We start from the raw sequence: 10,524 nt of genomic DNA, 5'->3' as shown, positions 1-10,524 counted from the left end.
CCATAAGCAACGATCCCAGCGCAAAACTCTTACTCAAATGTCTTCATTGACTTCGGTGTTCCATAGTACCTGAGATTTTATATTTTGAGATATCGTAGGTGAGTTGCACCACTTGTACTCAATTCTAATTGCCCCCTGGCGATCTGGGAAGGGGTCAGAAGGCGGGCACTCAGCCAACAGTATGAACTCGGAGTGTTGCTTTAGGGTTGTAGGAGGAAAACACTTCCTGTATATCATCAGTGTAGACTCAAAAGATATGCAAGTGTCAAATATGCAAAAGAAATAGCTTATTCTAAGAGACCGTGTGTTCCTAAAGAACAGCATAAAAATCTGATTTTTTTTTTTACCTGCAAAAATGAAAGGAAAAGAATACCCATAATTGAAATGCCCAGTTCAGACTTTGAATACTTCCTGCCATGGCAGGGAAAGCGCCTACTATAATAGAAATTCTTCTTTGTTTCCTGTGATTTTCAAGCTAAAAAAATTAAAATAAAAAGCACTTTATGTTTTTCAAAAATAGGTTCTACCAGGGACAGTGTCAACATCTTGCACTTTAAAACAAGCATTATTTCCGTGGGCCACTTGTTGGGACTGTAGTTGGGTTGTTGCTACAAGCCTGTTTCTGGCCACGGTGGGTGACATTGTGCTGGCATCACTGTCTGCCATATAAAAGTCTTTGGGCTCCTTTCCTGTCCCTCTGAAGCATCCCCTTAACCCTCATGGGTCAGGAGGGGTTCTTGGCCCTCGGGTGGGGCCTCTCATAAAGTCAAGTGTACAGGAGACATGCGCATCTCAGAAGGACACAGTGACAGTTGGACATTGGGTGTCTTACTCTGTTCCCTTTCTTGTCAACCAGCCATTGGTGTGTTTTCAGTGTCACTGTCTGTACGAAAAGCTCAACTCTCCTTCCTGCAGCCATCAGTGCAGCCGGTACAGACAAAAGCAATAAGTACGTGTGTGCATCCTGAACGGTTCTGATGTCTTTCTTGGCGTTGGTCTTCCTGTCCTAGTTTGATGAGCTGGCACTGTCCTGCCTGCTTTCAGTCCAACAGCATGGTGTTGTTGGCAATTCCTCAGTACAGTGACATTGGGTTGAACCACTGATTGATACAAGGCTATGGTGTCGGCTCATCTGTCAGTAAAGATAACGTGTTATTGGTCTGCTTGTCTGTAGCACAATGGAACAATGTTGGTCTCTTTATAATGTTGATGGATGATGTCCCAAGTACAATAGTGTAGGTCTGCCTATCCTCAATACGGTAACAGGCATTTGTCTTCCCGATGGAACAAGGACATAGTGTTGGTTCACCTGCTCTTAATATAATCTGTTGCTGGTCTGCCTATTAGTACAACGGCATGATCCACCGGTCAGTACACAAATATCATGGAGTTGTTCTGCCTGCCCTCTGTATAATGGCATGAGATTGGGCCACCTGTCACAGGTATGATGACATGGGGTCATTCTACCACCATTAAAAATGCTTGTTCTCTACTGTATACAAATCCAGTTCATACCACTCCTCAGCATCTCCAGGGACTGTGGATCCCCCAGGAGGGTTCAGTCCTGTTCTTAGGTATCTTCAGATACCCGCACAACAAATGCAAAGGGACTCAGGGCATGGAGAGTGTGCGATCCATCTGTGCCGGCTGGCACACCCGAGGGAGCAAAACACTTTTCTGAGCGCACAGTCTGGGTTGGGGGCCTCTTGAGCAGCGACTGTGGAACGGTTCCCCGCCGGCCGTCTCGTGTATCTCTTGTTTTCATCACCATCAGTGTCCGCCATCAGCACAAATGTGAAAATTCAGGGAAAACAAACAAATGCTTTTTGATAAAAGTAAATAGTTGTGATTTCTGATTCAGATATTTTTAGAGCTGACGCTATCTGTAAAAATTAATAATGATAATAATATAGTCTATTTTACATATCAGGAAAGTGAATATGTTTAAATATAGCCATACATAGTGAGAAGGAACTTACCACCCCTTCTTCAAATTGAGGCATTTCATTGGTTGGTCGAAGCAGATGAGAAGTGTACAGATTGGAAATTCTTTCTTTTTATTAAAAAACTAATAACCAATTGGTGCAACTCTCCTTGTAACCAAAGGCCCTTTCTGCCTTGTGTGGTCATGTAGGACCTGGCCCTTCCTTCCCTGTGTACTTTGTCTGACCTTAAAGTAGCATTTTATTGAGTCACTTTTGAAGGATGAATTCAGAAGTATCATTAAGAACCTACCTTTTCAGGCTTAATAGCCAGAGTCCTATAGAGTTCTTATAGAAACAGAATAATTGAAATTCAGCATATACTATGCTTAGAAAGTATTCCGTTTTGGTTTTGTTTTGTTTCTTTGGTTTTTTTTTTTCCTTTTACTTATGCGTGTATGTATTGTGGGAATGTAGCTTTTACCCTGTGCTCAATTCAAAATAGAATATTGTTACGTTTTCCCAGCCCCCATCCACCAAAAGGGAACATACCCAGGTTTGTAATATGTATATATCCAACCTGTACCTACGTACATGTATGTACACGCACTGGGAAATCTACCCACGCATCTCCACTGAGGAGCGAACTTGAAAGAGAAGAGGAAAGCACTGGTTTGGAGGCAAATACTGCTTTGACTTGGTGGTTCATTTCCCACCCATTCCTCGGCCAGCAGAAGCAGAAAGAAACAAATCCACTCAAACAAATGATACGAGGAGGGGCTGGAGGTGAATGGACGCTGGCCGCTTTGGCGAATTCAAGGAAACTCATCAAGAACCCAGCTGAACTTGAGTTCCAACTTCCACCACTATCAGAAAGGGCTAGGGACCAGGTAGCTACGTGTCCCGATCACACGGGCCAGAGTCTGCAACCAGCGGCGGGCGAGCTGGGCAAGCTTTGCAGGAGAGAGTGTATTCACCTCTTTATCTTTGGGCAAAAGAAAACAACAGGACTTTGGTGCAGTAGATTTCGCAGTGCCTTCTTTAGGAATTCTATCTTAAGCACACTTTAAAGGGGAAGAAAAAAGAGGAGAGAACGTTTGTTCCTGTGAAGTCCCTTTCTCAAAAGAATTGGGGATGAAGAATGAAGAAGAAGAGTAAGAAGGGGACACGGCAAAATCCTGAGAAGGTCATTTCCTTTCAGCTCCCCCAGCTTGCCCCCGAGCACGGCTGGTGACACGAACTTTTGCAAACTGACTCCCAACTTCTCCTCCACTGTGTCTTGGTAACTGTAGCTGCCCTTTCTCCTAGTAATAAGATCCATGTTTCTATGGAGAAAAACAAAACAGTATTCTCTTCTGTAAAACTGTAATGTGTTGTTGATATTTGTAACTATTGTATATTTCTGTCTCGCTCCAGTCACGGCTGGAGTGTCTAGTCCACGGACAAGGGCCACTAAAGCCAGGTCTCTATCTCTCTCCTCTCCTCATTTCTCTGCCAACTAGTCTCAAGCAACATAACCCCAGGCTTTTCAGCCTCAAGGCAAGAAACTTGGAATCAAAGGAGGGCAAGGCAAAAAGCCCCCCAGGACACGCTCCTTCGGGAATGGACTTTTTCTGTAGCTCCAAAGTGGGCAAAAGGAAGAAGAGGGCTCCCCTGAGACCCCAGCCGGACAAAGGAAATCGTCCGGCCCTGAGCTGATGTTTCCTCACCTGCCACTGCTTGTAGGACAGCATCTGAATGCTTTCCCATCCCTCAGCCCAGGCAGCCCAAACCAGCCCTGGCTACATCCAGAAATAAGAGTTACCTCTGCATTTTCTGTTGCCATTTTTTTGGCTCTAGAAGTATCTGATGCGCGACTACGTCATAGGATGTCCACGCATCTCAGAGTAGTCTATTTTTCTGTTCAGATAAAAATATATATATATATATGTATTTTTAGCAAATTTATAATAGGGCAATTGAGTCTAATTTCTTCTTTTGTAATACAGAATACTATCTTAGGAGTTTCATTGTTGGTTGTTCTCGTAGCTTTGATATTTTCTGGTCTTTTTCATTTTCTCTCATTGTCCCTCAGGCTGTTCTTTCTTTTCTTCCTTTTGATTCTGATTTCTTGGGAGTAGGGAAAGACTTTGGGGTCTGACTTCCTTGCGGAGGCATTTCCTGACACTGGGCCTAGGGTCTGTCAATGCTGTTCCTTTCCTCATTCAGTCTGTGTGTTTCTCCTATTCATTGTGCTTGCGAATCCAGGGTGTGAATGCAGGCGGGAGACCAAGGGAAGCGGAGCTCCAGATGGCCCTCCAGAGCAGCACGGAATGTGGGCTGGTTTAGCTCATATCCCACTCCCCTCCGGGGATCCGAAGGGACCGAGTTTTCACATCCCCAGAGATCTTGAAACCAAAAATCTCATGCAGGCGAACTTCCTGCTGCCATTTCTGAGACCCAGAACACAGCTAAGTTCCTTTGGGCTGGGCTGTCCTCATGTCCGGCACCCTGTAGATCTGTAACATCAATCCGATCCAAAGGCCAGAGCTTTTTCAGGTTCTTGCAAACCTCAGAAGAACATGCTGGGCCTCAGATCTCATCAACTTCTTATCAGCTCCTCGTTTCAATCCATTTCTAACAGCTTCACCAGAAAACAATGGCCAGACACCCTGGCAGCCAAACCCTGAGAAGAGAGGTCCCCGGAATCTGCTAGCTCATCTCCCCTCCCTTTCCCAGCTGCCTGGCTCCACGGAGCGAGAGATGTGTGGCAAGGACAGCTGTACTTTTATAGCCCCCACCTGTCCAAGCCTGGGGAGTTTTTGAATTGTCCTGATAATTAATTCCACAAGGCGGTTTTCAGCCTCGAGTGGGCAGAGGACATCTCACTAAGCAGTATCTTCAGCAGAAAGTGATTCTCCATCTATCAACTCACACAGGAAGATGAAAAAAGGCCAGATAATCTCCGACTTGGACTTATTTCAGTTTTGGTATCCCCCCTGCCTGCCTGAGAGCTGTGGGGCTCTGGGCTCTGCCCAGAATCAGAGATTTGAGCCAAACCAGGACCCCCAGGTGGCAGTGAACCATCCCCATCAAATGACTCTCAAGAGGAATCCAACCCAAATACGAATTTATTATTCTGGACTATGACCCTAATCAGAGTTTTCCCACCCCAAAAATTCTTGGTAGTCTGGTTTGAACCAGAGCCAAATAATACAGACGAGATTTTTTTAAATTTTGTGCAAGAGCAACAAAACCAAAAAAAATTGTCTCCCAGTAACTTCCTAGGTTTGATGCCCAGGTAAGCAAACACCCTTGCTTGTGGCTATTTTTATCAAGAAAGAGGTTACATAGTTTGGGTTTCCATCCACTGTGCCTGATTGTATCTTAACTTGGAATTTCTCCTGAACTTCCCCCAATGCCAACCTGAATTCAGAGGGGGCTCTGTTAATCAAGGGAACCCTCACCTTCACCTCTAACCCTCACTCTCCATCCCTTTCTGCAAAGATCCTGAACAGATCTAAAAGCTGGCCAGGATGGGGTGGAGTAAGGCAGTTCACCTGAGGAAGGAACCACCCAGCTGCAGGCTGGCCGATATTGACGGGGCAGTCGATTTCAGCTCAAATTGAAGAAGCCCTTCTAACAAGCTGTGTTGTCAAACATGGAACCCAGTGGAACTCCCTTATACTGCAGGTGTTTAAAGAGAGACTAGACGATACACAAAATGGGCATTGCACAGGGTCCTTAGAATCGCATGGAAACTGGACTGAACAGCCAAGGAAATTCTCCCTCTTTGCTTCTTGGGGTGCGTGTTTGTGGGCGGGGGCTGGGGGAGGTTTTGAGCATTCTGAGCACAGGCTGGAGCCAGAGGCAAAGGCGTGGGGCACAGTTAGCAGGAATTCCACTTCTAGGCTTTGGAGCTATCAGAGGGGGTGCCCAAGAAGCAAGGTGGCAGGAGGACACTCTGCTTCCTCCCAGCTCCTTGTCTTGGAAGATGTTAATGGCCGTCTACCTATCCAGCTCATCCCCAGTGACTGACCGGGTACCACACTGGACTGAGACTCATGCTTCCCAGGCCAGCCAAAGAGCAATCCACGAAGCCCCCATCGCCGGCTGGCTGTCCTACGGTGCTTAGCCCTCCTGCCCAGACCCTGTGCCCTCAGGAGGCTAAGGCTTTCTGTACAAGAGACGCAATTATCCGTTACCCATTAGCCAGCCCAGGGAACAACTGCCCAGGCAATAGCGAATGGCACCATTCCAAAAGGGCTTTTTTTTTTTTTTCTGGTAAATAAAACAGGAGATCCCATTCAAGACCTTTGAAAGTCCCCAGCCATGAAGTAAATCCCGAAGGGCCAAAAGGGAGAGGCAGCCACAATCCAGTTTCACAGCAAAGCAAGGCTTTGGCTGCCTCCAAGCAGAACATCCGCTCACCCGCATCTGTGACGTCCTCCCCAATCGTCCTGGATCCTGCATCCTCCAAGGGAAGCATTTGATGAGAGCAGTTTTGTGTGTGGTGGGTTTGGAGGAACCTCAAACCCTTCAACCTCAGGGTGAAGCCAAGTCCGGGTGGTCTGGGTAGTTTTATTATGAGGTTTGGCAGGATGATGTGTTTGGATGGGTAGACCAGGTAGCTCCCTTCTTCCAAAACCAAAATAAAACAAAACCCAATTTCCAAGATCCCCCTCTAGAAGCTCTGCCCTGCAGAAATAGCTCAAGCTGCAGTAACGCAAGGCGTATTGGACAGTTCGTGAAAATGCAGGAAACTCCCGGTCCTGTTCCAGCAGAATGCCCGCGAGGGGGTGCGGGATCGCCCCGCACGTCCTGCTTCCGTGAGCTGAACCAGGTTTGCAAAGAAGCTGGTAGCACAGGAGAAGAGACCCAAAAAACTCTGTCTTCTCCACGGCTTGGCTCATGGCCCCCTAGGCTCCGCTAGGGTCTGGGGCTCCCTCCTGGATGAGCTGGACATCGGAGGGTGTGCCTGAGTGTGGGGGACGAGAGGGACCTGCGGCTGCCGGGCCGGGCAGATGGCCCTTGGGCTCTCCACATCTGTTTTGATTTCAATCCAAGGTCTAGGGCTGGGAACCCCATTTCTGCACCAGGGTCATCCCCAATGCATGCCCTTGGCACATAGTGGTCGTCCAGCCTGTGTTTTTGAGTGAGTGGGTGTGAGAATGGCCTCTGAGGGAACAATCGGCTGCGTGGTGGCTGTGTGGTGAACAGGGGAGCTTGTGAGTCCTCACCTGGCTTGTGGTATTGCTCACTGGGAGGGGAGGAGTAAGGGGACACCCCTCTCCCGCTGAAGCCCATAACTGCTCCATTAATGCCATCTGTCCTTTGACTCAATCTGGGGTCAAGGTGACGTCCAAATTTGACACTTGCAGACCCCAAGCTGATAAGGGCCACAGCCCTCTCAGAGCCCCACTTCTGGGGTCCCATGGGACAGCCCCGCCTCCTTCCTACTCCCGTACCCTGCATTGCTCAGGCTCATGCTCTAGTTTAGCTCACACATGGCCCATGGGGAGACCAACAAGTGGTTTTCCAATGGGCTAAGTCAAGAGTCCAAAGTCAGGGCTTCCCGTGGTCTGGGGCTTGCTAGGGCAGGAACATGGGAGCCAACGTCTGGAAACTGGATTGCATTCCCTGAGCCATGGGAGTCCAGCTGCATACGAGGGCCAGCCTGTCCTCCAGCTTTTAGAGCCAATGGTCTCCTTTTTTCTGAGCCCGGAGGCCTCCCCAATGACAGTATGTGCCCTGATCCCATCAGCTTAGACCCTATCTCTCCCAGGAAGCTGTGGTGTGAGGTTGGGGCTTTTCTGCCAGCAAAGCCATTCTGATCACCCCACCCTTGACGGGGGCTAAGCCAACCACATTAGCCATAAATGACCAATGTCCTCAGCCGCTTTTTTTCTCGGGGCGTGTTCATGGGTCCTGTTCATCTCTCGTCAGTTGACGTCTCTAGTCCTTCCTGTAAAGGTGAAAATGAGCATTACACACGCACACGCACACACACACACAGAAACCAAACGACAAAAAACCCAGTGTCTTTTATGCATGTAGTGAGATGAAATTGTGATCCTTGTGTGACTTCCAGCTGCTGTCCTGTCTTGTAAAATACGTCCAAATGTTTAAGAATTTCTAAGCAAATGGTCCCTTAATGAAGTCTGCAGAGTTCAATAAAAGGTATGGAGAAAACAAGCTTGGTGACATTTGTTTTATTTTCTGGAGGGCACAGGGAGGCAGGGTGTGAAGAGCCATAGGGGACCTGAATCTGGGAGCCTGGGGACCCGGACAGGCAGCATGGGCTTTTTCTGTTCCCTCAGAAGAGGGAGGACATGAAAATATACCTGATTTGTCACCCTCGATATGCAAGCCAGTGGTAGCCCACCCCATGCTGTGCTCATGGAGCAAAGCCCCAACTCTGGTCATTTGGTTTTCATGTCAACTATACCTGGGTATCCCTCTCTCATAAAAATGTCTCACAATAAAAGGTATAATCCAAACACCTACAGGGGCCGAGCAAGTAACATAAATGAGTAAAGCAACCCAACTAAGAGACATAAGGGAGGGGTGGTGAGTGTGGCAAACTGGAGAGCACATACACTATCTAAAGGGGTGAATGCTATTCCTCTCGCGCTGCTTGCTACCCCATAAGGATGCGGGCCCAGCAATGCCAGATCTTTTCAAGAGAAGTCAGAAATCTGGATTTTTATGGGAAATATCCCAACTTTTAAATGTTAGCAATTAATTCCAATTTTGTTAGTCCTGGACTGCCCAAATGAAACACATCTGTGGGCAGACGACCGCCCACAGGCTACCACTGTGTGATCTCTGCCTTGACTGATAAAGCTCAATAATTTCTGTATTAGTTGTCTACTGCTGTGTTACAAATTACCCCAAAAGCTAGCACCTTGGTGTATTTATTATCTCACAGGTTTTGTGGGTCAGGGATGCAGGAGCACCTTTAGCTGGGCGGTTCTGGCTGGGGGTCAGGGTGGGGGGGTCTTGCATGAGGTTACAATCAAGACATCAGCTGCAGTCCTCTGCTTGACCAGGGTGGACGATCTGCTTCTGCGGCGGCTCAGGAGGCCTCAGTTCCTTGCTGGCTGTTGGCAGGAGGCCCGGTTGCTCCCCATGGAGCCTTCTCCGTAGGGCTCTTGAGGGCAGCTCATTCCCTGTTGTGGGGACTGTCCGTGCATTGTAGGATGTTTAGCAGCAACCCTGACCGCTGCTAGATGAGAGTAGCACCTCCCCCCACCCCCGTGACAACCAAATATGTCTCCAGACATTGCCAGGTGTCCCCGGGGGACAAAATCGCCTCCAGTTGGGAATCCCTGGAAGTACAAAATCCGAAAAGTACCGTGAACGGTGAAATTTCCCTCGCACATCTGGAGCCCAATCCCCCACCCCTAGAGTCAGTTACTACCACCAGTGTCTCGCCTACCCTTCCACAGATAATTTCTGCAAACACACACACACATATACACATGTGTTTTGCTTTGCCTGGTTTTATTTTACCCCGTGCATACACAACATACTAAACACACTGCTCTGCACCAGGTTTTTTTCATTTAACACATCTTGGAAATCATTCCGCATTAATATACCAAGGACTCCTCGCTCCTTTGTAAGTGTACGTCGTGGTCTATCGTACACGGTCCTTGCTAGTCTCGACTGCCGAACGTTCCGTTGCTTCCGAACTTTCGCTGTAACAAATAGTGCTAAAACGGATGCCCATTGGCAGTTCCTCGGGGCTCTGCCATCAAAATGGATCTGGGATCCGCATTTCTCGCCCCTCCGCGGCCGCAGCTCGGGGCCACGCCACCGTTGTCTGTTGCTCTATTATTGCAGCAGCTTCTAGACTGGGCTCTTCTGCCCTTGATCTTTCAGACTCTTCTCAACACCGTGGCCAGAGGCGCCCTGCCCAACTGTCAGTCTGATCATGTCACTTGGCTGTGGAAACCTTCCAAAGCCTTCCCGTCGTGTGTTCAATAAAACCCAAAGTCCTTGGCTGGGTCTGCAGGTCCCGACCTCTACTGGCTCCTGCCCGCCTCTTTGTTTCAGCTCCCCCTGCTGTCGCTGAGGGTGCTCCACTGTGACATCACCGGCCTCCTCCCTGTTCCCCAAACGTGCCCACAGTGACTGACTCCCTTCTGGCCCCCCTGCCCTCTTGGATGTCCTGTCTTATTAGCCATTCCCTCCCGTCCTCGCCTCCAGACACTCTGCCGCCGTCGATGTCCCAGCATACGGGACACACTCCCACCGCGAGGCCTTTGCCCGCCGGCTCCTCCACGGGCACATCTTTTCCAGGCTGGCCTGTGGCTCGTCCGTCACCTCCTTCAGGTGTCACCTCCTCAACAACCCCTTCCTATGACCACCCTACAGCAACCACGCACGCTCACACACACACACACACACACACACACATGCCCACTGTCACACGCACACATGCTCACACACACATGCCCACTGTCACACGCACACATGCTCACACACACACACACACACACACACACACATGCCCGCTGTCACACACTCCATTCCTTCTTGCTCTGTTTTTCTCCATAATACATGTCAACTCCTGACATGCTCTATTTTATTTATTTATTTTGTTTGTTGTTTATCT

This window comes from Propithecus coquereli, unplaced genomic scaffold, assembly GCF_000956105.1.
Source record: "Propithecus coquereli isolate 6110/MARCELLA unplaced genomic scaffold, Pcoq_1.0 Scaffold444, whole genome shotgun sequence".
NCBI lineage: Eukaryota > Metazoa > Chordata > Mammalia > Primates > Indriidae > Propithecus > Propithecus coquereli.
The sequence above is the reverse complement of the archived record's forward strand: the minus strand, read 5'-3'. Positions refer to the sequence as shown.